The 26,660-nt window shown below is 41.7% G+C and overlaps 1 long non-coding RNA gene across 1 annotated transcript; it reads left to right on the top strand.

Moving 5' to 3' along the window:
- The first annotated feature begins 7,678 nt into the window (after positions 1-7,678).
- On the top strand, positions 7,679-10,369 carry LOC133628859 (uncharacterized). Its single transcript, XR_009820889.1, has 3 exons — positions 7,679-7,859; positions 9,521-9,699; positions 9,952-10,369. It is a non-coding gene; the product is annotated as an uncharacterized LOC133628859 (long non-coding RNA).
- The last annotated feature ends 16,291 nt before the right edge of the window (positions 10,370-26,660 follow it).

Below are 26,660 nucleotides of genomic sequence, written 5' to 3'. Positions count from 1 at the left end.
CTGCTTTTGCTCTTTGTGGCTATTCCTTCCTGTTCTGCCTTATCAAAGATAATAGACAGAGCTCTACAAATGTCTTCTGTAGCGTTCTGCTCCATGCCCTTTTTCTTGTCCTCAAGAGAAGACTTAATCCATTGTTTCACTAATCCATCTCTTCCTATTCACATTGCTCTTAAGCATTTCCTTTTTCTGTGTTTCCCACAGTGATTTGTAAAAGTGCAGTTAACTCTTTCTGCATTTCTAGCCTTATGTCACTGCTTCATTGCGTTTTTTCACTCAGTGGTTTGGTTTGTGTTGACAGATCTTATCCATACTATCATTAAGAGTTTGGGAGGAGTTAGGAATTGGCTGGAACAAATGGCAGAAGGCTACAACTGTACATCCAAAAGTCTCTTTTGCGAAGAACTGAATACAACATAAATAACTAATAAAGAATAACATGATAGTAGCTCATCCCAGGCTCTGCTTCATGTAACCATTGAAACTACCTCTGCTGACTTGCAAAGGGTATGTGAACTCCCATTCTCTTCCTAAAAAGGTATTTTGTTATGGTTCCCATGCTGCATGATTAGTAAAGAGCTCATAATCTTAAGTGGTTTATAACATTTTGGATTTCACATTGGGTTTTGAATGCTTCTGCTAGGAAGATCATTTTTTTAAGTCTTATTTTATGTATAACCGTTATTCACTTGGGGCTAATCCCACGTGAGTTTCTGGAGGAAGGAAAGAAGTAAGCCCCTGTGGCCTGTGAATCCCTTTGTCTCAAATGAAGAGCTTTTGAATTGTGATTGAATCCTATACTCCCTGAAGCGCTTGTATGTTTTGAAAAATTGCTATCTTTGGTAAAATCCCATAAATAACAGACTTATACTTTATTCTGAGTTGGGAATTTCATATTCTTGTGAAACCAAGTGTTTTATTTCCCACATGTTTTGACTACATTATATTGGCGCCGTTCATGTCATTCCACTTAATTGTGTCAACTTTCTCATTATAAGCCATTTTTCAGAGATTATAACTTGGATGTAAAAATTTGCTTCCACTTAGAAACTTGGTCTTAGTCCAGAAGTAATTAAAAAAATGAATACAGATTTTTTTCCATTTAATTTGTGTTGTTATTTTGAGACGGGAAGGGAAAAGAAAAAAAATAGCACTGAAAAACCTCAAAGCATGCATTGTAATTTGTTCTACTTGGACAGGGTGTAAAGGCCAGAAAAATTTAGAATTACTCAATCTGTTTAAATGTGGTAAATAGCTTTTTTAGTTTTATAGGTTTGTTGGGTGGAAAGATGGAGAGGAACACGTTTGAATATGTACACTAGAGGGGAGCAGATGTACAGAAGAGAGTTGGGGTGCCCAAGTGGAGTATCTCTCTGGATGAGTTTTAGCCAGAACATACTGTTTGTAGTGCTTCGAAGTGCACCCATTTTGTTAGTGATAACTGGTTTACTGAAGTTCCAGTGATTCTTGTTTTTTGTAGGATCAAAGACAGGAAAAAAAGGGCATTGTTTTGTGGTTTTGATTTGTTGAAAAAACCCCTCATCAGTTGAGCTAAATCAATGTATTTCTTGCTATGTATACTTACGGAAAGCTTCAGGAAGAGAACTGTAATGAAATACAATAAATAAGCCAGGTGAATATTTCCTATGATAGAAGTGGGAAGACATTTCTTTAATAAATCTACTGCTAAAGTTACTTTTTACTGTGAGAGATCAATTTAGAAGCAAAATTCAGATGCCTATGGAGTTAATTAGGGTTATGTCAAAGATGCATTTCAGCAAGGAAGTATTCTGTGCAGTTAGGAGTTTGAGCAATGATAACTGCTCAGGATGACTGGGCAAATAGCTTTACTGACAAACAGAGGCTTTAAGCTGAGAAAAAAGATGGCTATCTTCTTACAGTGAAATGTGAAAAAAGTGTGTCTCCCCATGTTTAAAACAAAATTATTGTGGAGTGTTTTATGCTTTCCAGCTTGTACGATGTTTAGGAAGGTAAAGGGAGACCTTGCATTGAATGTGAAGTTTCAGACAGTATTGAGTTCTTCCTTCCAATTTCCTAAACACAAGGAGGTGAAAAAAAAGAATATCTTCTAAAGTTGCCAAAAAGCCTCAGGTTTGAGAATGTGAGTAAATGAATGTGAGTGAATGGAACCGGAGAAATGAGTGTGGAAATGTGCTCACTCCGGCCCTGTGTTCTGGATTTGTTGTGTACACTACTTGTTATTCCAAAGTAGTTGCTTTGTTGAAAACAAGCAAGGTTTGGGGTTAGCTGGTCAATACTTCATGAATGCCCTAGTCCAATAAACACAGTGGCAAATAACTCCACACAACAGGACCTGTGTTGTCAGGATCTCAGAAGAGGTAATGAACTGAGATCAGAGGGAGAGTCAGTTATGTGGCTTTGCTCCTGATGACAAGAGCAAACAGTCTGTGATGGCAAACATCAGGGCAAGTGATGTTTCCCCTTTGCTTGGCAGTGGTGAAGTTCAGCTGGAGTGCTGGGTCCAGTGCTCATCCCTCCAGTATGAGAGAGATTAATTTACTGAAGTGAGCCCAATGGTGTGCCACAAAGATCATGAAGGGACTGAAGCATATAGCCTGTCAGGAAAGGTTGCAAGGTCTGTGTCTACTGAGCCTGGAGCACAGAAGACTTGGGGTGGGGTTATTGATGTGTATAATCCCTGGCAGAAGAGGAATAAATAAGACAGAGCCAGACTACTCTTAGAGAAAGGACAAGAGACTATGGCCACAAACTTGAAATACTTGAAAATTTATTGAAACATACAAACTCTTTTTTATTCCAAGGGTGATCCAATGCTGGAATTTGTCCTCCAGAGACTTTGTGGAGTCTTCATCCTTGGAGATATTAAACACCCAGCTGGGTCTGACTCCAGCATATCTGCTCTACCTGCCCTCTTTGAGGAAGAGGATTGGACTAGATGGTTTCCAGAGGCCTCTTCCAACTGCATCCTTTCTATGAAACATTGACTCAGTGACAGGTGTATCACAGAGCTGAAGCCAGACAATCCCCACAGGAAAGATTTAACAAATAGATTTTTCTACTAAATATTTAATTTCCAGCAACAGTTTTGTTTTGTTTTGTTTTTTTGCTTTCTTTTTTTCAATCAAGGCATCAAACTGGCCTAACTTGTACCATCACAACAACTAAAGGCTTTGTAATGGTTTAGGCCCATCAGGGAACAAAAGACCACGATTAGCCTCAAGTACCAAAGACCTGAGGATTGCCAAAAGGCAGGGAGAGCTTAGTTGCCACTTAAGGTTCAGGACAAAACAGACCAGGCCACTGGGCTTGGGGAAGAAAACAGAAAAGAATTTAATGCAACATCAACTAAAACATAACCATAAAACCCCAAAACATAACCAACATAAACAGAGTAGTACAACATTGAAGAGTTTGATCAGCCCTTTAAGAACACCTTCTCCCCACTCCTCCCCTCTTCCTGGGCTCACAGCCCTGATCCTGGTCTTTTTACCTCTTCCCCCCATGAATGGCCCAGGGGGGCAGGGAGTGGGGGTTTCAGTCAGTCTGTTGCCGATAGCTTCTGCCGTTTGTCCCTCCTCAGGGCAGGTGAGCTCCACACCAGTCCTCCCTGCAAGTCCGTGGGGTCCCTCACACACCCGGCAGCCCTGCACAGGCTGCTCCAACCTGCATTTATCCCAAAAGCTGCAGCTCCTCTCTGCCTCTTGGGCTGTTCTGCAGAGCACAGGCTTTCCAGCATGGCCTGCGCTCTCACTCACATGGAGCTGCTGCTAACTCTCGGTCTTGCCATGGCCCTGCATGGGTTGCAGGGGCACAGCTGCATTCTTGTCACGGCTTGCAGAAGGGTCTCTGGTCTGGTGCTTCTCCTTCCTTTCTCTGACTGTAGGGTCCACGTGGTCGCCTCCATCTTGTATCACTCTTACACCTCCTGCCAGCACTTCAAATTCCCATCCCCTAAATAAGTTCTGGCAGAGGCACCAGATTGGCCCAGCCGGGACAGAGGTGGGTCTGAACCCAGGAGCCGGGGGAGAGTCCAAAAACTCTTTAGCAGGTCTTCACTGCAACCCACTCCCCCTGTTACCAAGCAAAAGCTGCTCCTTGCTAAACCATGACAGGAGTGAAAACCAGGCTCAGAAACCACAGAGAGTCAATGATCCTTAGTGTTGTAGTGTCAATGGTTTTGCAAGTTTGGCCGTGAAATAAAACTTTCGAAGTGAAGGCTATTTTACTATGCTTAAGAGGACAGTTTTGCTGATTATACTACAAATAAGTTTTTCTTCAGAAATTCATTTAATGGAGCTTAGTACAAAGAAGGTTTTATGAGTTTTAAACAAATCCATGAGAAGTGTATTCTAGAATAAAATTTGACCATAATCTAATGTCCTTGAAGAGTCCAATTCTTGTCTGGGGAATGAGAGATCATGACACTGTTGTCATTAATGGAAAGGTCATGATTCAGGCCTCTTGGTTTCATTCATGAGTGAAGGTTATGGTGAGCTGAGGTTAATCCTAGCTGGCCTGCTGGGGAGCAGTGAGTTTTCAGTGGGGGTAAAAAGGTGTTTGGTAAAGAGGAAAAGAAAAAAACCCGATGAGTGAAACATACTGCCCTCTGATTAAAAAGGTGGGGAGTATGAAAGTCTGGAGTTCAATGCAGAGAAATTTGGATATGAACTTTGACAGAGTTGAAGGGATGTCTTAGGGGGAGAGATAACTAAGGGCCAGCTGCAGGGAGGAGAGGAGACAGAAATGAAACTTCACTTAAGTGCAGTCTCTTAGGCTTTGGTTTTGCAAACTGATCTGTTCAGGCAAACCCTTACACCCACGCAAAGCCCTGTTGAAGATAATGGGAGTTTGTGCAGGCTCACATGTATCAGCTTGCAGGAACGGGGCCCCGAGTCCTCAGGAGGAGTTTATACCAAGCACAAGTGACACAAGAAATAGTTGAAACACCATATCTCAGCAGTTCCCGATTTCCAACCAGAAGTGGAGAAAGTGAGCTGGTCTTATGGAGCATCCAGGAAGATAGAGTTACATTTATGTTGTTGTGCTGTCAGTGCTTCTGTTATAAGCCCCAGTGGAATTTAAATTCAGTATTGTTCCCCACACCCCCAAATATCTTTCAGGCTAAAATTTGGCAGATCAGCATTCAGGCTTGGGAGGCTGATGTCTTCCGAAATGTGAGGGCAATTGGTTTAGACACTTGGCTTTGCAGGGAATCTGGAAAGGAAAAGTGTCAGCTGGTTTCTCATTTACTTTACAAAATAATATTTTATTCTAAAAAAGCTGTATGATATGAGGAATGTTGTGAAGGTTCGTCATTGAGTTAAACTAAATTACTCCTTGCCACAGATGCTGTCAGGACCTTTGTGACTTACTTTGGAAATGGTATGGACTTTGTTACTTTGCAATCCCTATATTGTATATTCAAGTTGCACTGATAATTTCTAACCATTAATTTCAATGAGAGGACATTTATACATTACACTTTACTGTGTTTGAAATCAGATCGGTCCCAGGGAAAGACTAGTATTTGAGTATCATCACCATTGACAGCACAACTCAGCTCCAGGTATGTAATCTAATCCTGAAGGATCCCAGGGGACAGTCGTTCTCATGAGCTGTTTTGTAGTCATAGCTTTCTCAGACTCCCCGTGGAAGATGTTCTAACCTCCTCTTTTAGCCAAAGTCCATCTTGTTTGTGCCTATGAGCAAAAAATTATTTCTATATCAGTACATTTAGTATAAGACCATAATTGGGAGTGGTGAATGGTATTAGAAATAAAGAAAACTCAATGAGATCTTAAATATTTACCTTTCAAAATTTATGCCTATCTAGCTTTGTTTCATCTTGAATATGTATTTACTGTAATGAATGGTAATTTCTGCCTATTTCGTTGTGCCACAAACCAAGGATTTAACTAGTTTAATTCAAAGGCAAGTGCTCTTGGGTGTCTAGATAGATCCGTAGTGTTGCTGCACCTCTGTGAGGCCCCAGCAAGACTGATACTCTCCAGTCTGTGGGATGACTTAGGAAGTTTGCAGTTACATTTAGGAATTCTAGAAGGTGGTGGATAAAAGAAATGGGGGCTTGCTGCAGGGGACTTCTCACAAGTCCCACAACACAAGACCAAGGTGGCACTGGGGGAAGCTAGTTGCAGAGAGTTTTAAGACAGAAGTCTGTTTTTGGGAGTCTGTTGTCCCACGGGGTGGTGGAGGCAGGTACTAAAGGATGGCACATACGTAAAGGCAATCTGGGTAAAACAAGACAGAATGTACTCATTAACATCCTGGTTCTGGATGCTGGTGAAGCATGAGGGTATGGACAGCAGAAAGGAGTGAACATGTGAGGCCATGCCCTAAACTGAGTCTCCTTTAACACTGTGATATATATATATATATAAAATACTGGACTAAATGGACCATTGGTCTGACTTGAGAAGGCAGTCCTGTCTCTTACCTTCACTCATTAATAAAGAGGAGAGGCAAGGTCCTCACATGTAGGAGTCATAGAATCATTTAGGTTGGAAAGGACCCTTGAATTCAGCCATTAACACTGCCATGTCCACGGCTAAACCATGCCCCACAACTACATGGCTTTTAAATACCTCCAGGGATGGTGACTGCACCACTTCCCTGGGCAGCCCGTTACAAGGCTTGACAGCCCTTTTGGTGAAGACATTTTTCCTAATATCCAATCTAAACCTCCCTTGGCACAACTTGAGACCATTTCCTCTTGTCTTGTTGCTTGCCACTTGGGAGAAGAGACTAAGACCCACCTCCTTACAGCTTCCTTTCAGGTAGCTGTAGAGAGTGATCACGTCTCCTCTCAGTTTCCTCTTCTCCAGACTAAATGCCTCCAGTTCCCTCAGCTGCTTCTCATCAGACTTGTGCTCAAGACCCTTCACCAGCCTGGTTACTGTTCTGATCACTGTCAGATCAGAACTCTGCAGTGACAGAACTGAAGTGCAAAGTTTCCTTTTGAGTGTCTGTGAAAGCAAATGGACTTGCAGGACAGTAGATAGCACCTGAAATATGGTCCATGGCATTAGTTTTTAGCTTTGTAAGATGCAGATGTGCAGCTGGCAAACTTGATGCAAAACTTTCCTAATGTGATTGTCTTGTGGTTAGTGTTATGGCAACAGGTTAATTTGGCCCTGGGTATCTTTTCTTAGCTTATTGCAATATAATTATAAAATACTTTCTTTCAACTTTTAATAATATTTTCCTTATTTTTGGAAGATACGAAAATTAAGCAACATCTGACTGATTGCATATGACCTGCTGGAGCTAGAGAGCAATCTCTTAGTTTATTCTTAAACAAGTCTTCTCAAACAAGTTCCAAATCTATCCTAAATGGGGTAATGTTTAGATGTATTTTTGCTGCTCTGGGGCTTTACTTAAAGCTGGTCTCAGGTTAAATTTCTTTTTGTTTGTCTTTGTGTCTTTCATGTGTCTTTGACTCTTTTCAGTCTGCTTCCTGTGCAGAACTGATCCACAGATCCTGTGGAATTTGATCACTGCAAATGTGTGTGATTTTTTTTTTTCCTTAAATGTTTTCTCAGAAATTTATTTGCTGTATAACAATCTGAACTATGTGGATCTTTCATGACCATTTTTAATATTGAGTATAGAACAATTACTTCCTTTCTTCAGTTGTTCAAAGAACCTATTGAAATAACCTGAGTCCTTGAGTGCCACAATGAATAGCAGCAATTTAAGTATAAAGTTTTATCTCTCATCTGTTATATTTTTTGTGTTGCAGCTTATAATCCTACAGACTACACTTACGTTTTCTGCTACTGCAATTTACTGACATAGCCAGGAAAACAAAGAAGAAAGAAATATTTTTCTGGTGAAGAAGGGTAAGAATGCTTTTTGGGAAACTGCTGTGGCCTCTTGGGGCAACTTCATCTATTCTGTGTGTTTCCATGTAACAAAGAAGTCCCCGTATTCCTTGCCGCATTGAAGCTGGCGGCTGAGACATAGAGCAAAACTGCTGTAGGATAGTTCCCAAACCTCTCTGCTTTTGGGAGAATGAAGGGTCCTGTGGACATTCCTGCGGTGAGGATGACACAGAGGACGTAACCAAGCATGCCCACCTCAAATGTGCCCAGCTCGGTGGGACTGGTTGTATGAAATTGGAAGAGTCACATCTCTCTTCCAGTATTTATTAAGACTTACTTTCTTTGTCCTTAGAATCAATGGGATAAAAATGCTCTCTGACTTGATGTTTACAGTCAGTGTTAGTTGGCAGCAAGAGTTCCTGTAAGGCAGTGATGGATTGAGAAGAAAAAGATGAGAAAGGGCAGCTTTGCCTATTGGAACAAAAGCTAAATGTGCTCAGAACAGGAAAACTGTCAGAAGGATATACAGACAGTTGGTGGTGATTTATGTCCAAGCACAACAGCACAGTCTTAATTCAGCAAGCCACAGGCCAATGCATAGGGGATAGAGGGTAAAAGGCAGCGTCAGAAGCCTCTTTGAAGAAGAGGATATTTGAGACAAGGTGTTGAGTTAGAGGTCAACAGGCTGATCCAGGCTGGGAGATTCCTGGCAGCAGAAACTAGGACTAACTGCAAGCCTGTCTGAGCAGAAAGCAAAGCAAAAAATTATGTAGTTATAAGGAAATAATGTATTTTGCCTTATTTTTGGTTGAGGAATAAATATTCAATAAAAGTGATAAGGAGGCCATGTAACGTCTTGTAAATTCGTCAATATATTTTTCAGGAAATGTAGTCTTGGTGTGATAACAGCACAGTCAGTTCTCCTCTTCCAGATGTATAAGTTACTGAACATCCAGTATGTGACCTTTCATCACAATGTAACATGATATAGGCATGACAGAATATGGACAAGGCTATCCACAGAGGAAATAAACTTAGAACAAAATCTTTCTTCCAATGCTTAGTTGAGATATCTTTAATCCTTTCAGCCTTTCTAATCACAGTTGTCCTGCCTTTGTTTCCCACAGGAGATAGTTTGCCAACATTATTTCACTCAAGTTTGCTGAGTAAGAGAACTGCTTTTTTAGCTATAGTGTGACTTTTCCTGAATGATGAAGTTAAGGGAAAAAGAGAAATAATTTAGTCTGAATGGTGTTATAATAATTCAAATTTTTTCTTCTTCCTTGAAATCAACCAAATGGAAGGTAAAACCTCTTCTTCCAGACCATTTAAAAAACTATTTCTACCTTTCTGAACTAGTTAATCATAGAATCATCATAGCATCGTATGTTGACTATTAGTCTTCAAATACAGAGTCAAACACTGAAGAGTATTAAATGGCAGCAATCCTGTTTGAATTCAATCTCACTGACTTGGTCAGACCATAAACTTTACTCGCAAGACACCTGGGAGTAGTATCATCTCCCCTTCATGACACTGCTTGGTGTGTGTTGGTATATATTTTGAGGGAGCACAGAGAGAATATAAATCTCAGTCTATAAATTTGCTAGGTGTAAAGTATGTTGCTCATGCTGAGCAGCATTTAGCATATTCTCATTTTCAAATGTTTTTTTAACCAGTAGAAGACATCCACTGCAAATGGCTTTCTCACCTCTGTCTGCTTGTCTATATAACTATGAAGGCTGAACCCAGGGGAGAAAAGAGTGGGAACATGGATCTGGACATGGGGTGGTGAATGAGATCACCTGTTTTGGCCTTACCTGATCATGAAACCACCTAGAAGTTCAACTAGTTTGAGGTATATGAAGAAGGGGTAAAATCTGATTTTGTCATGGTTTATTCTGAATAGCTAAAGGAAAAAAACCTATAGAAGGAACATGGTAATTAAGAAAGTGAATTATTTTGATAGTTTCTATCTACCTGGAATTCTGTTGTCCTAACAAAAATGTGCATTTGGGCATCTTTCAATCTTTTGTCATTTAATTATGTTTATGAAATACAAAATGGCAGAAAAATAATCATGATTTTTTTCACTCCCTCTTCCACACAGTTGGTAACTGGCCTCTAGCACACCTGGGATATGTGGGAACATACTCATGGACTCCAGTGGGGATGAGAAAGAAAACAACTGTTCTTTCAGACGGATTACTTTGGTGTAATACTAGACACATAACACAATCTACCCTATTTTAAAAGGATGACCTAGGGTCAATGAAGTATTTCACAGAGGCTAAAATACTAATCTTCAGCTCCCTGTCAGAGCACTCTAAGGAACCTTTTTTTTTCTAAATTCCTCTGTCACTGGGAAACCATTGTCCAGTTCACTGTCTGTTTTGGAAATTACAGCCCTCACTTGCTATGACGTTTACTAAAGTAACTGACTCGCATATGATTAGTTTTGCTTTTTCACCTGCTGCATATGTAGCTGCTTAAATTCAATGTCATTGCAAACAAATCAGTAATAGACTTTGGCAGCCTTTTATTAATATCTACAGTTTGTATCTCAATTAAAAGATTTATCCTTTGGCTTATTGCTCTGTGAAGAAAGGTATTTTTTTTTTAATTCCAAAGTAAAAATTGATGGTATCAGAGCTACTTTTCCCATTGCTAAAAGTGAGTCTCCAATTGCTTTGTTTCCTGTTGATGCTCATAATATTATTCCTTCAGATAAATCAGCAAACTCAGCATATAGGATTGCTGCAGTAAATTCTGACTTAGATCCCACCAGTTGTACTTGATTCCTCACTACCTAAATGACTCAGACACTGCATTGCTGTAACAGCTCCTTAGTGATCAGAGCTGTTTGTTCATCTTCTGGCAACAAGTGTTATGTTACTTACTTTGAAAATAGATCCTATTTCAGTCTATTATTTTACATAAACAAAGAAACCAAAAATCTGCTGTAGTTCCAGAGGGAAAGGCCAAATCCAGTGTCTGATCAGCTGTTCCAATCAAATGCTCTTGAAACAAGAACTTGTTTTCTCAGTTGCAGCAGTTTTTAATGTAATCCCTATGGTCTACATGAACCTTCAGAAGTCAGAGACTGATGGTGTCCCATTATGGTTATAGTTTTATTTTCTCTGGACCCAAGTGCTGCTTTGGTCACAGTAAAATAGGCTCTATGGAAAAGTGTCTTCAAGGGTACAAAGTCTGCTCAAATGGTTTTCAGGTTTCTTTAACCAAGGTTACACTGAACTTTCTGTCCAGACTATGTTAGGTTTTTTTTTTCCCAGGTGATAGGACTCCAGGTGGGTTTTTATTTTGGAATATGTCTCCAGGGAAGGAGACTCCACACCCTCCCTGGGCAACCTGTGCCAGGGCTCTCTCACCCTTACAGGAAAGATTTTCCTTAAGTGGAACTTTCTGTGTTCTAGCTTTTGTGTTGGTCCCGTAACTGGACACTGTAGAGAAAAGTGTTGCCTCATCCTCTTGACGTGCACCTTTTAAATACTTGTAAGTATTAATGAGCCCCCCCCTCAGTCTCCTCTTCTCCAGGCTGAACTGTCCCAGATCCCACAGCCTTTCCTCATAAGGAAGATGCTCCAGTTCCGTGATCATCTTGGTGTCCCTGCGCTGGACTCTCTCCAGAGGTTCCCTGTCCCTCTTGAGCTGGGGAGTCCAGAACTGAACACAGGACTCCAGATGAGGCCTCACCAGGGCAGAGTAGAGAGGAAGAAGAACCTCCCTTGACCTGCTGGTCACATTCTTCTTGATGCATCCCAGGATGCTATTGGCCACGAGGGCACATTGCTGGCTCATGTTCAGTTTATTATCTACCAGCACTCCCAGGTCTCTCTCTGCAGAGCTGCTCCTCAGCAGGTCAATCCCCAGCCTGGGCTGCTGCATGGGGTTGTTCCTCCCAAGATGCAGGACTCTGCACCTGTCCTTGTTGAACCTCATGAAGCTGGTTGAGATCCCACTGAATGGCAACACAGCCTCTGATGAATCAGCCAGTCCTCCCAGTTTGGTGCCATCAGGGAACTTACTGAGGGTACACTCTGTCCCCTCATCCAGGTCGTTGTTGAAGATATTGAACAAGACTGGCCCCAGAACTGATCCCTGTGGAACTCCACTGGCCATAGGCCTCCAACTTGAGTCATCTCCATTGATGACCACTCTCTGGTGATACTCTTCTATCATTCAGCCAGTTCTTGATTCACACCATGTCCACTCTATATGGTAAAAATTTATGCTTTTTGAAATAATGACTATGTTGTGCTTTTCTGTAATGTGGAGATAATTAACTATATGCCCTGTATCTCATTGCTTAGAGAATCCTAGTGCTGGAAAATACAACAAAGTAGCTCCTCAGATGGGAAATGGAAGTCCTGAAAGGTGTTTTTCCTTTGTAATGTCTTTCATATTCTGCCAAGCTGCCTTTACATCATGGTTTTATTCTACCTATGTAATATATGTTTTTGAGAGACTATAGATCTGTGGAGTCTTGACACTGTACATGCTCTAACTATTAGGCCCAGCATATGAACTACCTACATATATGAACCTGCAACAAAATGTACATTGTTCCCATATGTATGCTAACACTTTTAGGAGAGTTGTCATTAGATCACAGCCAATGTAGTTGAAATATTAACTAATTTGAGTTGTCTGAAGAATGTGGTTACACCATCTCCTTCTGCTCTTCTTCCTTTTGTACCTCCTGCCAACGAGGAGGAGGAAGGAAGAAGTGCAGAAGGAACAGAGACAAAGAAATAGTGTTTGGGAGGAGAGTGTAGACGCAAAAGAATCTTACCTGGAAATCTGGAGCTTCACATATCTTCCCCCTACCCTTTCTTTCAGTGTGTCAGGCAGTTCCCACCATGTACTCTCTTGGGAGGCAGCTGAAGAGTTTTCTAAAAGAGGAGACACAGTCTGGCTTAAGTCACACTATGGAAAGTCAGTTTTAGGCATAGGGTGAGGTATCTGCTTCTCACAGATTTAAGGCTGTGCTGGAAGCTCCTGCCATCCCTCACTCTGCACCCGTGTCTCCAGCCACTTATCTGTTGTTGTTATTTCCAATTTTGATTTAATCTGTCTCCTAATGCAGCATGCAGGCTGAGGCTCCTCAGGGTGTGTGCTCCAGCTCCGTGAGATGTCTGCTGGCCATGGAGAGCCTGCTGCCTGCAGACCTAGACATGTTTGATTAAGAAAGATTTGCCAAAAAGTATCTTGTTCTGTATTCTTGGAGTGTTTATAGTCTACTTTTTTTTTTTTTTTCAGGAGTTTCTGCCAAATAGCAAGGTAGCAGTAGATAGCATATGCAATGTGTTTATTACTGAAGTGAAGGAGGCCAAACAAATGCAGAGCTGAGTCCAGAATTCTGGCTACTGCACCGATTGTGTAGGGGAAGGTCATTTCTTAGCTACAGCTGAAGGTGATAATCTTACAGATGTTTCACTTGTTCTGATATCTCCCTCAGCCCAAACTCAGCATGAATTTTACTGGAACTGGGACATTGCACTAGCACAACTCTCATGTATCTGGTTATAATTACAGCTGCCTGCAATTCTGGATTACTACAGTGCTCACCACCCCGAGAAGGCTTTATCACTGTCCTATAACTTGGCAACTAAAGCTGTTAAACTTACAGTGAAAACCAACTTCTGGTGAACCCTTTCCTCAGTTTTGCTGCAGTGTAACTGTTTGCTTAAACATGACTAATCATCACCTGAGCAAAGATGCCATCGTTCTTTGTTAGTTTTTCAATCCTCAGAGCTCCATCCTGTTCTCATTGGCACTGGAGAGCTACCAGCACAGCTCATGCAGATCTCTGGCCAACTGGAACTGGTCTGTGAGAGGTCAGAACTAGACTATGAATGCCTTATAACTCATGTCAACTTTGAGCATATACCTAGAGAAAACCACCATGTTTGCTGAAAGACAAGTTAGTCACAATCCCATGGCAGAGCACTTGCTGCTCACTTTTGTGATTAATGAATGGTATACAGCTCCTTAGATATTTTCATAAATCTGATACTCTGTACACAGTCTAAGTTTAAAATTGCTTTTTGTTTTGAAATACTCTTTCCCCTTTGTCTGCCATTTTATGTTAATGGTCAATCCCACTATCCAGGTAAGGGTTCAGCCAAGGTCGAGTCCTCATACTGAAAGGCAACCCAGATGCAAAGCAGACTAAAATGAAACATGCTACTAAATCCCTTCAGTAGGTGTACTTCTGTCGCACAGCAAAGAACAAATAAAAGGAGGGAATCTGGGAACTCCACAGAATTCAATAAATGTTAAGATCCTGTTAAGAAATTACAGAAGTGCATTGTGCAAAGCAAAATTATTTTCCTCCCAGCCTGTGCCAGAGAGCTAGTACATAGATACAAGAAGGCAAACCTGTGATTTAGGAGATGATAATCCATTGCTCTGAATTTTGTGTAGCAGTTAAGATTTTAACTTAGTTTAAATGTTCACTGCAGTGTGCTCTAGCGCCCTGGAGAATGGTTCTGCTTTTGTTGTTTAGGAGATCAGATAATGAATAAATGAATCTATCTAGATACATCTAAGGTTGCTCACTAATCTGTAGAAGGTGCTTAGTGCATCAAAAAAGCAGCACATGAAAGTCACAGTTAGGCTTTCAAATATTCTCAAAAAATAAGTGCCACAGTGTCAGAGTATTTGTGCAGTGTTGAGACTCAGACTTACTGGAAGTCATAGTCATATTAGCAAGAAGTTCTAATTTATGTGAGTAGTGATGTGTGCTTGAACCAGGCCTGGTTGAGGAGAGAAGACTGAGCTGTATAACCACGGCATTATAGTGTTATAACCTGTCTCTGTCTGGGATGGGAGATGAAAGCTCCTCTGTGTTTCCTTGTGTAATTATAGAGGCTACCTTCCCACTGATAACACCTGTTTTCCTCCTGAGTGAACAGTCTCTGAAGTGAGCAACTCTGCTAGCTGTGCATGCCTGCTGCAAATTGAGTCGTTGTGCTGACTGGCAGGCACAGGATCTTTTTCTCCTGCAAGAGAGGACATTTTAGAAGAAATTTGTATACATAATGTTGGACAAAATGTTTTTCCCATTGTGCTGTAATGTATCTGGAGCAGGGAAACTACACTTAGGATATTAAAAAAAAAGGAGGAAATAACAACATGGGACTGTCTGCAATGCAGTAAGGGAAAGAAAAATCACCAGGAGAGGCATCCTGAAGTATGCTTCCTGCATGTATTGAATGCTTTAAAACATGATGCTTTTCCTTTGAAAAACAGTGAATGCACTGGCATTACAATTCCTTATTTTTTGAAGTTGAGTGATACATTCCAGTCCTCGTAGGACACATCATTTCAGCTGAGATGGCATTTGGCTGTGGTTGCTATGACAGAGAAGAATTGTCATGTAGCATGCTTGGATGAATATGCAACAGAGTTTTGTGAGAAAAATATCTATAAAAAGGAATCAGATACTGCATTGCCATCTCTTGTAGGTTCAGTGGTCCATGGTACTGAAAAGAAACAATATTTATAAACACTTCATGGATCATTACAAAAAGGCCTTGCATTTTATTTGTAACTTTATAGGATGTTTTTCAGCTTGTGTCCTTTTACAAAAAAAAGCCTTCTTTAATAATTATTTATTTTCTTTTAGTGTGGAAAATGGTTTCAGACTCACCAAAGATGAGAACACAATACAATATTTGATTAATATTCTGTATTATTGTATCCTGTTTCTCTAAGATGAAAAATGTACTGTTATTCCCAGAGCTTGGTTAGAATAGCAAACCAGTCTCTGCAGGGTAAACCCGAACCAAGCATCTTCTTTCATATGCCCAGTCATCACTCAAAAAGAGGGGACAAAAACAGGACACACAGTGGGGCATATGGCATTAATGAGGTTTCTAAGGACAACTCATTATTCTATTGTTCTTAGTAATAATATTTTCATTTCTTTGTGTCTGGAAGCCTCAAGCTAGATGGTGGGCCTGAGGGCACAGTAGGCACATTCCTTACATGAAATAAAAGACAGTCCCTGTCTGAGCAGTTTTGGACTGCATAAAGGAGAAAACATGCAGGATAGAAGAGTTAAGGGTCCAGAAAAAGACAGAGTTCTGAAACAGGTTGACCATAAGTACTTGAGAACAAAGTTCTTAACCTTTTTTTTGCATATCGTTTGTGAAATTAACACTGAATCTTTAAATGATGAAATAATGATCTGTTTTTCAGCGGAGTCAATTGCTATTTGATTCTGGACATTTTGCTGCTCTTTTGGTGAGCAGTTAGTGTGAATGGCAGCAGTGCAGACCCGCTGGTCTTCATGAACGGTGTAGGTCAGGCAGATGTTATGGCTGTAACCCCTCGTGGATAGAATGACTGGATAACGCAGTGAAAACAGACTAGGCAGTGTTTCACAGGCAGTTACTTATGTGGCAATTTAGTATAATGTATAATTTAGTATAATGTGTCAGCTGAGCAGCAGAAAACACTGCAAAAACCCTACAGTGAGAAAAGCTAAAGGAAAATTGCACACACTTCATTCCTCCAACATTTTCAGCATATCATTAGCTGCATTGAGAACTGTACTAATAAGGCTGGTGGCTTGTCTGGCCCACCTGTTTCTAGCATGAGATAATAGTCTTTTACAGTGACTTAATATCACAGGCAATGTCTCCTAATTGTTGACCTCAGTAACATATGAACCTATTTATTAATTGCTCCTTAATGAGATTTGAGGTATGGTATGAGACACATGGATGTCTTCAGTATTTGTGTGTAGCAGAACCTGACATCTCACTATGTCTGCCCAGATCACTTACACTTAACCTCCATGGTGAGCTGTAAACCTGCAGCTACTCATGAGAGGTGCGCCCTCAAGAGAAGAAATGTAGGACAAAGGAATTGAAACTGCAGCCATTTTATTACACACCTCTCCCACATGGAAAAGGTGAATGGATGGAGCAAAGATAGTTTAATTCCATGATGTTTACTTGTGTTTTACTTGTAAGCAAGCAACCTGTTACTGACGCAATCCACAGGTAACAACCAGAATTGATGTCTCAAATCATGGAAAAACTGGGCAAATAAAGACCATGTAAGTGGAAGAGAGAGAAAAGAAGAGGAAAGCATCCTTGGGAAAATACACAAAGTGATACAGCAGTTGTGAGAGGAGAAAAAACTGCTAATGTGAGCAAAAACTTTAACAGCCTTAAGCAGAAGTCCCAAAAAACTATGAAAAGTGAGCAGAATAGAGAACCTGTGACCACTTTGGATATGTGAACTTAAGAGTCGAAACTACAGCAAGCAGTCTCCAGCTTCCCAAGACCTGCTCAGGTCATGAGATTGCACATCACTGCCTGCTCTTGTGTAGTTGTGTGTGCATCCAAGGCAGCTGGCTTGTTAGATAGTCCATTTTAATCTTGACTGCTGACTGCTGCTCAATCGTGCCCTACCTGCACTTTCCACTTTGGCAATCACATGCCCACGTTTTGAAGGATCCTGGTCCAGGAATTTGAGACACTGCCAAGGTGCCAAGTGAAATCACTGCTGTTGCTCAGAAATAGGTAGAGTAATAGTCCGTAATAGTGGGTATAGTAATAGTGGGCTAAAGACTTGGGTTTATTTGTAAAACCTAGATATGACTGCAGCCTGCAAACCGAACATCACTATTAGTTTGTGTCAGTATCTGCCACGTGCTGGGCATTTTATAGACAAACAAGAAATGGTCAGCTTTTTTTGCTTTTGGTTCTGTAAGCCTTGGAGATAAGCACCTTGTCTAAATGTGGGCAGATTTTGGTGTTGCCAGCTACACTAACAGGACACACCATTCAGACTTTTACACTTTCCTGCAAGCATTGGGAAGACACATCTTACTAAACTTTTGATCAGATCTGAACCTAGCCTATGCTAAATTGCAATTGCGAATAGAGATAAGCATGGTTTAGTAGCTCTTGTCCACAGCCCTTCTCTAATGGAAACAGAATATCTTACATGAAATAGGGGTCTTAGGTGATTCACTTATTTAACCTGACCCTTAGAAAAAAAGATGTTTTGGGTGCCTCTTTTTTAACCTGACATTAATGTTCATGAAAACGCGTCTGATAGCTTTGGAGGCAATATTGCTGTGTTCTGTACAGAAATTTTACTAGCCTTTTTTTTTTCCTTTGGCATCAAGTTGAAAGAATTGTTGGAAGATGATGCCTGCTGGAAACATTTATCCATTTCATTTTAAGAATGTGAGTAATTGCACAGTGTATGTCATGCATATTAAATGTTTCACTACAAAAACAAATTTTACTCATTATTGCTTTTTATGACATTTCAATATGTTCTCTTAGAATACACTTTTCTTTCTGACATCTGCCCAGCTCTGAAATCAGGATGCAGGACTCATCCAGTGCCTTTGTTCAAATTTCAATGGTTTTAAGATTAGACTTTGCAAAAATGCATTCCACTAGCTCTCCAGCCTGGAACCAACAACAAAATAACTGCGTGGTGGCAGGAAAGGACACAGGCTGTTGGAAGTTTTGAATTGCGTGACCTGCTGATGGAACAGCATTGTTAACTCTGTTCTCTGGCAGACAGGTTGTCAATTTAAAGAGCAGCATAATCTAAAGGCATGTCATATTGGCATTACACTGGAGGAGACGCCAGTTTTTATATAACTCATTTTTCCATAGAAATCTTAGATTTTTTGATCCCTGTGCAGGTCCTGTTCTGAGCATGAGCAGGTACACCTAAGACAGCAGAAAGGCTAGATGTAGTTAAAGTTCAAAGACTATATGATGATATAGTTCAGAGGTCTCAAATGCAGAGTGGCAAACAGAAAATATTTTTACAGACACTGTGTCATGTGGGAATGATGGAAGCAATGGTGAGGAACAGCAAAGACAGAAACTTCTGGATGTGAGGAAAAGCACATAACCAGCCCAACCCAGGGTTAAACTAATAAAACAATAATGGGTAAAACCTACAGAAAAAATATGTGAAAGGGGACATTGCGAGCTCATGTCGCTGGATAATTTTGAAAGATGGTAAAAGTAGAGTAAAGTTGATGATCAAGGCAAAAATTTAAAACGATAAGTAAAACTAGGACCACACAGCCAAACACACGCAGTCCAGGAGGTTCCTACAGATTGTTGACAACTTCCTGTCGCAGATGATCGAGGAACCAACAAGGAGGAGTGTACTGCTGGACCTGGTACTGACAAATAAGGAGTGCCTGGTTGGGGATGTGAAAGGTGGAGGTGGAGGCAACCTCAGCTGCAGTGACCATGAGATGGCAGAGCTCAAGATCCTGTGTGGAAGAGGCAGAACACAAAGCAGGACTGTGACCCTGGATTTCAGGCCAGACGACTTTGGCCTCTTCAAAGATCTACTTGGACGGATCTCATGGGATATGATTCTAGAAGACAGAAGTGCCAATGAGAGCTGGTCAATCTTCAAGCACCACTTCCTCCAGCCCAGGATCAATGTGTCCCAATGCGCAAGAAAGGAGGAAAAGGAGGTAGGAGGCCTCCATGGATGAGCAAGGATGTCCTGGGACAACTCGGGCAGAAAGCAGCCATCTATGAGAGGTGGAAACAGGGGCTGGCTTCTTGGGAAGAGTAAAGGAACATTGCCAGGGCATGCAGGGGTGCAACTAGGAAGGCTAGAGCCCTTCTAGGATTAAATTTAGCCAGGGATGTTAAGGACAGTAATAAGGCATTTTTCAAGTACATCAGCAGCAGAAGGATGTTGAGGGGGAATGTGGGCCCGCTGCTAAACGCTGAGGGTGCCCTGGTGTCTGAGGATGCAGAAAAGGCCGAAGTACTGAATGCCTTCTTTGCTTCAGTCTTTACAGCCAAGGCTGACCCTTGGATGGCCAGGACAGCAGAGGACTTGCCCTGGGTGGAAGAGGAAGAGGTTAAAGACTTGTTGGCCAAGCTTAAGGCTCATAAGTCAATGGATCCTGAGGGGATGCATCCTAGAGTGCTGAGGAAGCTGGCTGATGTAATTGATAAGCCTCTCTCCATCATTTTTGAACAATCATGGAGGACAGGTGAGGTGCCCGAGTACTGGAGAAAGCCAATGTCACGCCAGTCTTCAAAAAGGGCAGGAAGGATGACCCAGGAAACTACAGGCCGGTCAGCCTCACCTCCATCCCTGGAAAAGTGATGGAACAACTCATCCTGAATGGTATCACTGAACATATGAAGGAAAAGGTGGTTATCAGGGGGAGTCAATATGGATTCACCAAGGGGAATCCTGTTTGACCAACCTGATAGCCTTCTATGAGTGCATAACCAGCTGGCTAGATGAGGGGAGAGCAGTGGATGTCATCTGCCTTGACTTCAGCAAGGCTTTTGACAGTGTCTCCCATAACATCCTCATCAGAAAGCTCAAGCAGTGTGGCTTGGATGAGTGGACAGAGAGGTGGATCGAGAGCTGGGTGAATGGCAGAGCCCAGAGGGTGGTGATCAGTGGCACAGAGTCGAGTTGGAGGCCTGTGGCCAATGGAGTTCCACAGGGATTGGTTCTGGGGCCAGTCTTGTTTAACATTTTCATCAAGGACCTGGATGAGGGGACAGAGTGTACCCTCAGCAAGTTGGCTGATGACACCAAACTGGGAGGACTGGCTGATTCCCCAGAGGCTGTGCTGCCATTCAGTGGGACCTCGACTGGCTTGAGAGTTGGGCAGAGAGGAGCCTCCTGGGGTTCAACAAGGACAAGTGTGGGGGTTGAACTGCTGAAGAGCAGCTCTGCAGAGAGAGACCTGGGAGTCCTGGTTGATAATAAACTAGCCATGAGCCAGCAATGTGCCCTCGTGGCCAAGAAGGCCAATGGCAGCCTGGGATGCATCGAGTGTGGCCAGCAGGTCAAGGGAGATTCTTCTCCCTCTCTCCTCTGCCCTGGTGAGGCCTCATCCGGAGTCCTGTGTCCAGTTCTGGGCTCCTCAGCTCAAGAGGGACAGGAAAGTGCTGGAGAGAGTCCAGCACAGCACCAAGATGATCAGGGGACTGGAACATCTTTCATACAAGGAAAGGCTGCAGGAACTGGGGCTGTTTAGTCTGGAGAAGAGGAGACTGAGGGGGGAATCTTATGAACATGTATAAATATCTAAAGGGTGACTATCAGGAGGTTGGGACATCCCTTTTTTCTATAGTAGCTAGTAACAGGACAAGGGGTAATGGGTTGAAGCTGGAACACAAAAAGTTCCACTTAAACATAAGAAAAAGCAATTTCACTGTTCAGGTGAGGGAGCCCTGGCACAGGCTGCCCAGAGGGGTTGTGGAGTCTCCTTCCTTGGAGATCTTCAAGGCCCATCTGGACGTGTTCCTATGTGATCTGACCTAGGTGAACCTGCTTCTGCAGAGGGATTGGACTAGATGATCTCTAAAGATCCCTTCCAACCCTACCATTCTATGATTCTATGAAAAAGGAAAGTTTAAAGCAGAGTGAGTTCTTTGTTTGGGAGTGAAAGAAAGGAACTTACACAAAAGAAAGCAAAAGATCAGAGCTGTGCAGGGTCACCCCCATCATTCACACCTGTACAAGATCACTGCTGTATGAAGCAGGACAGTTAACTAGTTGTTCTCACTATGGATCTTGTCATCTGCCCTGCTTGAGCAGTCAAGGGACTTAGGGTAATTACTCCAGAGATGATTTGAAATAGGCTTATGGTATTGTTCAGAGCTGGAGCCATGAGAAGTAGAGCCATGTGAGAAGTAGAGCCACAGTGGCTTTCAATATTGTTGCAGGAGGGGAAATTTTAGCATGAGGAAGGATTTTTTCCTAGATCATGACAAATGCAGTATCTGTTGTAAAAAGCATGTTTTGAGGTGACTATAGTTTGGGAAAAGGAGGAAACTACCTCACTTCCATGCTACCTCACCCGATTCCCTCATATTTTGTGATAGGAATGGACTGAAATGTTTGAGCCCTTGAGGAAACAGCAAAGAAATGTGAAGCTTAACTAGAAGCTTTTAATGTTCTTTAATTTTCAATTCCTTATAATCTTGTGAAAGCAATAGAAAATACACTGGGCTACAAGCTATTACAGTAGATATCATCCTTGTTCCCTGTGTACAACATGCAACAATGCTGTGTACAGCTTTCCCCGCTTTGAAAGGGGATGCTTTGTGACAGGGCTTTGAGGTGGACAGGCATAGTCTTCCTTCATTTTCCCTGAAACAGCTCCTGGAAAGGCTGGTGGGATGTTAGCAGGAAAAGTGCAAGGATGGTCAAGATAAAACTCAGAATACTAACCATCAGGTCTGGGTAACAAGGTGCTTGAATAGGTGAGACCTGTAGGATTTTATGCCAGCTGGGCTTTAATGAGACTCATTTTGCTGATGATGTGTCCTATACTGAAGAAGTATCTGATTTCAGAGCTGCATCCCCAGTTTATGCAGCTTAATGCAAGAAAATATCTGAAGAAACTAGTCTATTGTACAATTTTTCTGGGAAGACCAAGGTCCAGCAATGAATTTCAAGTGTGACCCTGTCACAGTTAACATATAGCACGATTACACTACAGTGACCTGTAAAAATAGGTATCTGAAAAGTGTATGTGAAACTAGGAAGCAAAACAGATTTGTCAGCTATCATACCTAGATCTCAAAAGCATAATCAATGAACATTGTGAATCAATGATACAGTAAAGCAACCATATTCAGAGTTATCAGGTGTCAAATACCATCCCCAAATATCACCAGGCATCAGCTGTGTGTGAAATCCCCCAACTCAGCTGATGTCAGATCTTCCATTAACTTTGGTAGAAGATGAATGTAGTGGTATGAATGTGCAATCCTGGCTCCATGCCTGCTCATTTCAAGAAGAGCTTTGTGAATGTTGAATTTGGAAAGTAACTTGAATTTAAGTTAAAGGTCTGATGTCCCTGTCTCCGTCTGAGTGCAAGTGAATTAATACAGCTGTCAGTGCAGATAGTTGCTGCTAGACATTGTTTCTGGAAATAACCTGTTTCTGGATAATAGTTGTCACAACGTATATATATTTTTTTCTCTTCTAGCAGTGTTTTTTTAATTTATTGTTGAGCTTCTTCCTTTGTCACTCCTTTGCCAAAATCTCATTTAATGTCCAACACTAACAAGTATCTTTAAAGGCTTATGGAAAAGGTCATAAATATGTTCTCCATTCATGGAATTACTTCTTGCTAGAAACAAAACAAAAAGCCTTCACATAAAATCTCCCTGTGTCCCATGCCCAGCTGGCCCTGGGTATGTAACTGCACTCCTCCAGTTGTCACCAATGTGTTGGTAAATTCTTTCGTAAGTCTTTATTTTCTTAATGAAGTCACTCATGGATTCTGCACCCTGTCTTCATCCTAAACATCATGAATCTTACCTGACCGTATAATGTAACTAATATTTCTTTTCTAGAGTTGATAATGGTAGATCTGGATTGTAGTTACAGAATAAGAAAAGAGCAATTACCTTTAGTCTTTGTTGGTTAAAGTATGAAACAGTTAAGTCAACTATATGTAAATCCTTACAGCTACATGTCTGATTTTCTCCTGTGTTGAGAGTGTAGAATGTGCTGTGTTTGTTATATATTAGTTTCTTTCTTCTCCATTGAGTGAACTAAGGTTTTGTATCCATCCAACAAGAGCAAAGAAGGAGTTCCATCTCTTCACATGCGCAGCTTTTTATAACTCATCCTGCTGATGTTATGTCACTTACCAAAGAGAAATTTTTGTATGCCTGTTCGCATGTCCTGCCTGCATTTGTGCTCAGGTGATGTCTTCAAATGCTCAGCTTGTTCTGTCAACTTCCTGCCTGCCTTGCTTCCTTTCTTCCTGTTGAACTCCACCAGGACCACCAGATTCATCACTGACCATCCTCATCCTCCTTGACACTAAACAGCCTGCTAAGCCTCTTTCTGGTGGTTTGACTGCCCAGCTTTCAATCCTTCCAGTTTTGCCTTCCTGGCCTTCATGGCCTCAGGATATTTGAAGTATTCAAATAAAAAAAATCAAGAACAAGAACCTAGATGCTGTTGAGAAACTGCCTGAGCAGGCAGGCATAGGTGAAAACACCAGCAAGGCTCTGAGTGCCAAGGAGACAAACTGCAATTGGATATACTTATGAAATGTTCTGTAACAGGGAGCTATGTATTCATGCTATGTTGTTTATCTGCACACATAATTAATATGGTGTCTGATTTTACATTGGTGTGCTTGAGGGAGAGTATGATGCACAAGAGGATGGCAAGGCCCAGAATTGCATGGTGAAATACAGTGAATCCTACACTGGGAGTTGGAAAACATCCCTCTCCTCTGTTCTTCCATGCAGGAGGCAGATTTACCTTCAAAGAGCAGTCAGAAAAGGAAGAGCAGGTCAGGAAAAGAGTGGCTATAACTCTGTGGCACACATTGTGGTGATTGCATGGCTCTGAAGCCACAGGTGCCCTGCATGTCTACAAAACAGCATGTAAGCAGTGCTTGGAACAAAGATAATGAGGCAGGTTTGATCCAAGTAACAGAAGCCTGTCGCACACCTAAGTGAACAGGTGAGCATGCCAACGAGCAGAGTTTGCAGGGTGATATGGTAGGAGTAGCACGTTGCTGGCTGGATAGTCAGGCACTTTAGCATGCTAATGACATGAGTCGTTCTGCTGGGCTCAGCTGCCAGACTCTGGTTTTATTTGGAGCACCATGGAAAATCACGCCTGAGAAAATCAACTGGTAGAGTACAACTACCAGTACTCTGCCTTGCTCCAGGAGCATAAGTAGAATGTATATACATGCAGCCTAAATGATCCGTCTGTAATTGCCCTTCCCCCTATAGCCAGTCTAGAGAAGATGAGAGTCTACTAAACTGCCTAAGAGCCTATCTTTTTATCATTCTTTTTTTCTTACTGTGCAAGATGGGGCCTACCTGTCTCTAGACAGCTCTGCAAGCTGGCCCTGGCCAATTAGATAGAGCACCTGCATTTTAAACTAGTGTTTCCTGTTGTGCATTTTTGCTTCCAGCCTTATTGTCCCCTAGTAGTATCTTCTAGACTATGTTTGATAGCTACTTGGTTCAAATACTTGAATAGACTTTAACATTGTTTTGTATCTGAGTAGAGAATTACTAAATCCAAATAGCAAACCTGGAAAACCTTGTTTTTACACTTGCACTGTTTATTTACACAGATCAAGAGGCCAGGACTCCTTAGTGGTTCTATACTATCTTTGGTACTTTTATTTCATCTCCACATCCTCTCTGTTGATCTATGTGATTCAACCAACACTGACTTCAACTTGCACTCTGGAGAGATGTCAGGCAGCCTTATTTGTGTGACAGCTGCAGATCTCCAGGCAGGCACTTCAACCAGGTACCCTGAAATGTCCACAAAAACATTTTAGTTTTGAACAGCTAAGACAACATGGCTACAAGAGCTGTGCTTTGAAAAACATGCCTTCTGCATGGTCTAAGCCCTTAGCATGGTTTATAAGCGTTCTGTCACAAGTTAAATCAAGCTAATCCGTTCACTTCCCACTACATTCATGCTACTGGGAAAATAAGTTTGTTTACCTAGCTCTTAACAACTTTTACAGGGACCATGAAATCAGGAATTTATGCAATTTTTGTGCTCCTTCAACACCTTCCTTTTTGGGATCACAACATGTCCCTTGGCTGGATTAAGGAAATTTCCCGTATTACTTGCATTTAATTAAATTACTTTTTTACCATGTGCAAGTAGGAAGGCAGCTCCTGCCACTTCACCCTGTGCTCTTACACTGGATTCACAGCTTCAATAACTTTGCTTTTATTAATTCAACAGCATAGGAAGAACTCTCTTTTCTCTGCTGCATATAACTACAAGAACTCGATTCCTCAGAATTCAAGTTCTCAGCACCTCATGCATTGTTTAACGTTTACCTCTGCCCATTGTCCTCTGAAGCTGTGGCTCACTTTCCCAGTGTGAAAGCACATGTGGAAATAGCTTGATGCCCTCTTTCATTTGTTGTCCTTTTTAAAGGATTCCTTCTATCCACATGAGGTTCCTGTGTGTTTCATTCCCAGCCATGCTTCTGCCTATGTGCTATTCAGCTCCAGTTAATGATCCCTTTGAGCTTTAGACCCCGGGAGTCAGGATTTCCTGGTACTGGTTGGAAGCACGGATTCCTGACACGGCAGCACTTGGTGTGAGAATAGGGGAAATCAATAACTTCTGAGGGATAAGTTATTGCTTTTTGTTTACTTTGGCTTTTGTTTGTAAGGAACACAACGTGCTATGCATTTCTTTAACTCTTCCATCACAAACTTTCCAGGCAAAGTGAAGGGTGCTCATGCCTTCTTAAGTAGGCTGTGGCTCCTTCTAGATGTGTTAATTGCGACAGCACTGCTATTGATCTGCCTGCAGGTGAATGCTCTGCCACGAGCCTCTTGGTCCTGAACCATGAGACCAAACCTTCCCAGCCTGTTACTCAATGCATCTGCCTGGTATCTCAAGAAGGTGAAAGCCCCTAAAAAAGGACCAAGGTTGCATGGTACTATCATATCCACAGCCATCTTTTTAGTTTCTGCTGTGCTTGTTATCTCTCTCAGCTCCAAAATAGCTGATGTGCCAAAGGAATCATGAACTTCAGACCCCAGCCCCCACCACTTGTAAATCCCTTATCTGTATAAACACTTCCTGGACTGCTAGAGTTCTCATACTGCCCCAGAGCTCCATCACAATTTGACTGAACAGACTACTGAACTGGAAGATTTATGATTCTTGTGAGTGAGGCTGCAGGTTGTTTTTCTTCCAATTAAACAATGGAAATAGGGAAAAACAAATGCTGCTGTTAAAATAATCACAGAATCCATGTGATTTGGGGGACAGAAGAAG

The sequence above is a fragment of the Colius striatus genome, chromosome Z (assembly GCF_028858725.1).
Source record: "Colius striatus isolate bColStr4 chromosome Z, bColStr4.1.hap1, whole genome shotgun sequence".
NCBI classification, from domain to species: Eukaryota; Metazoa; Chordata; class Aves; order Coliiformes; family Coliidae; genus Colius; species Colius striatus.
This window is presented reverse-complemented; position numbering and strand designations above follow the sequence as displayed.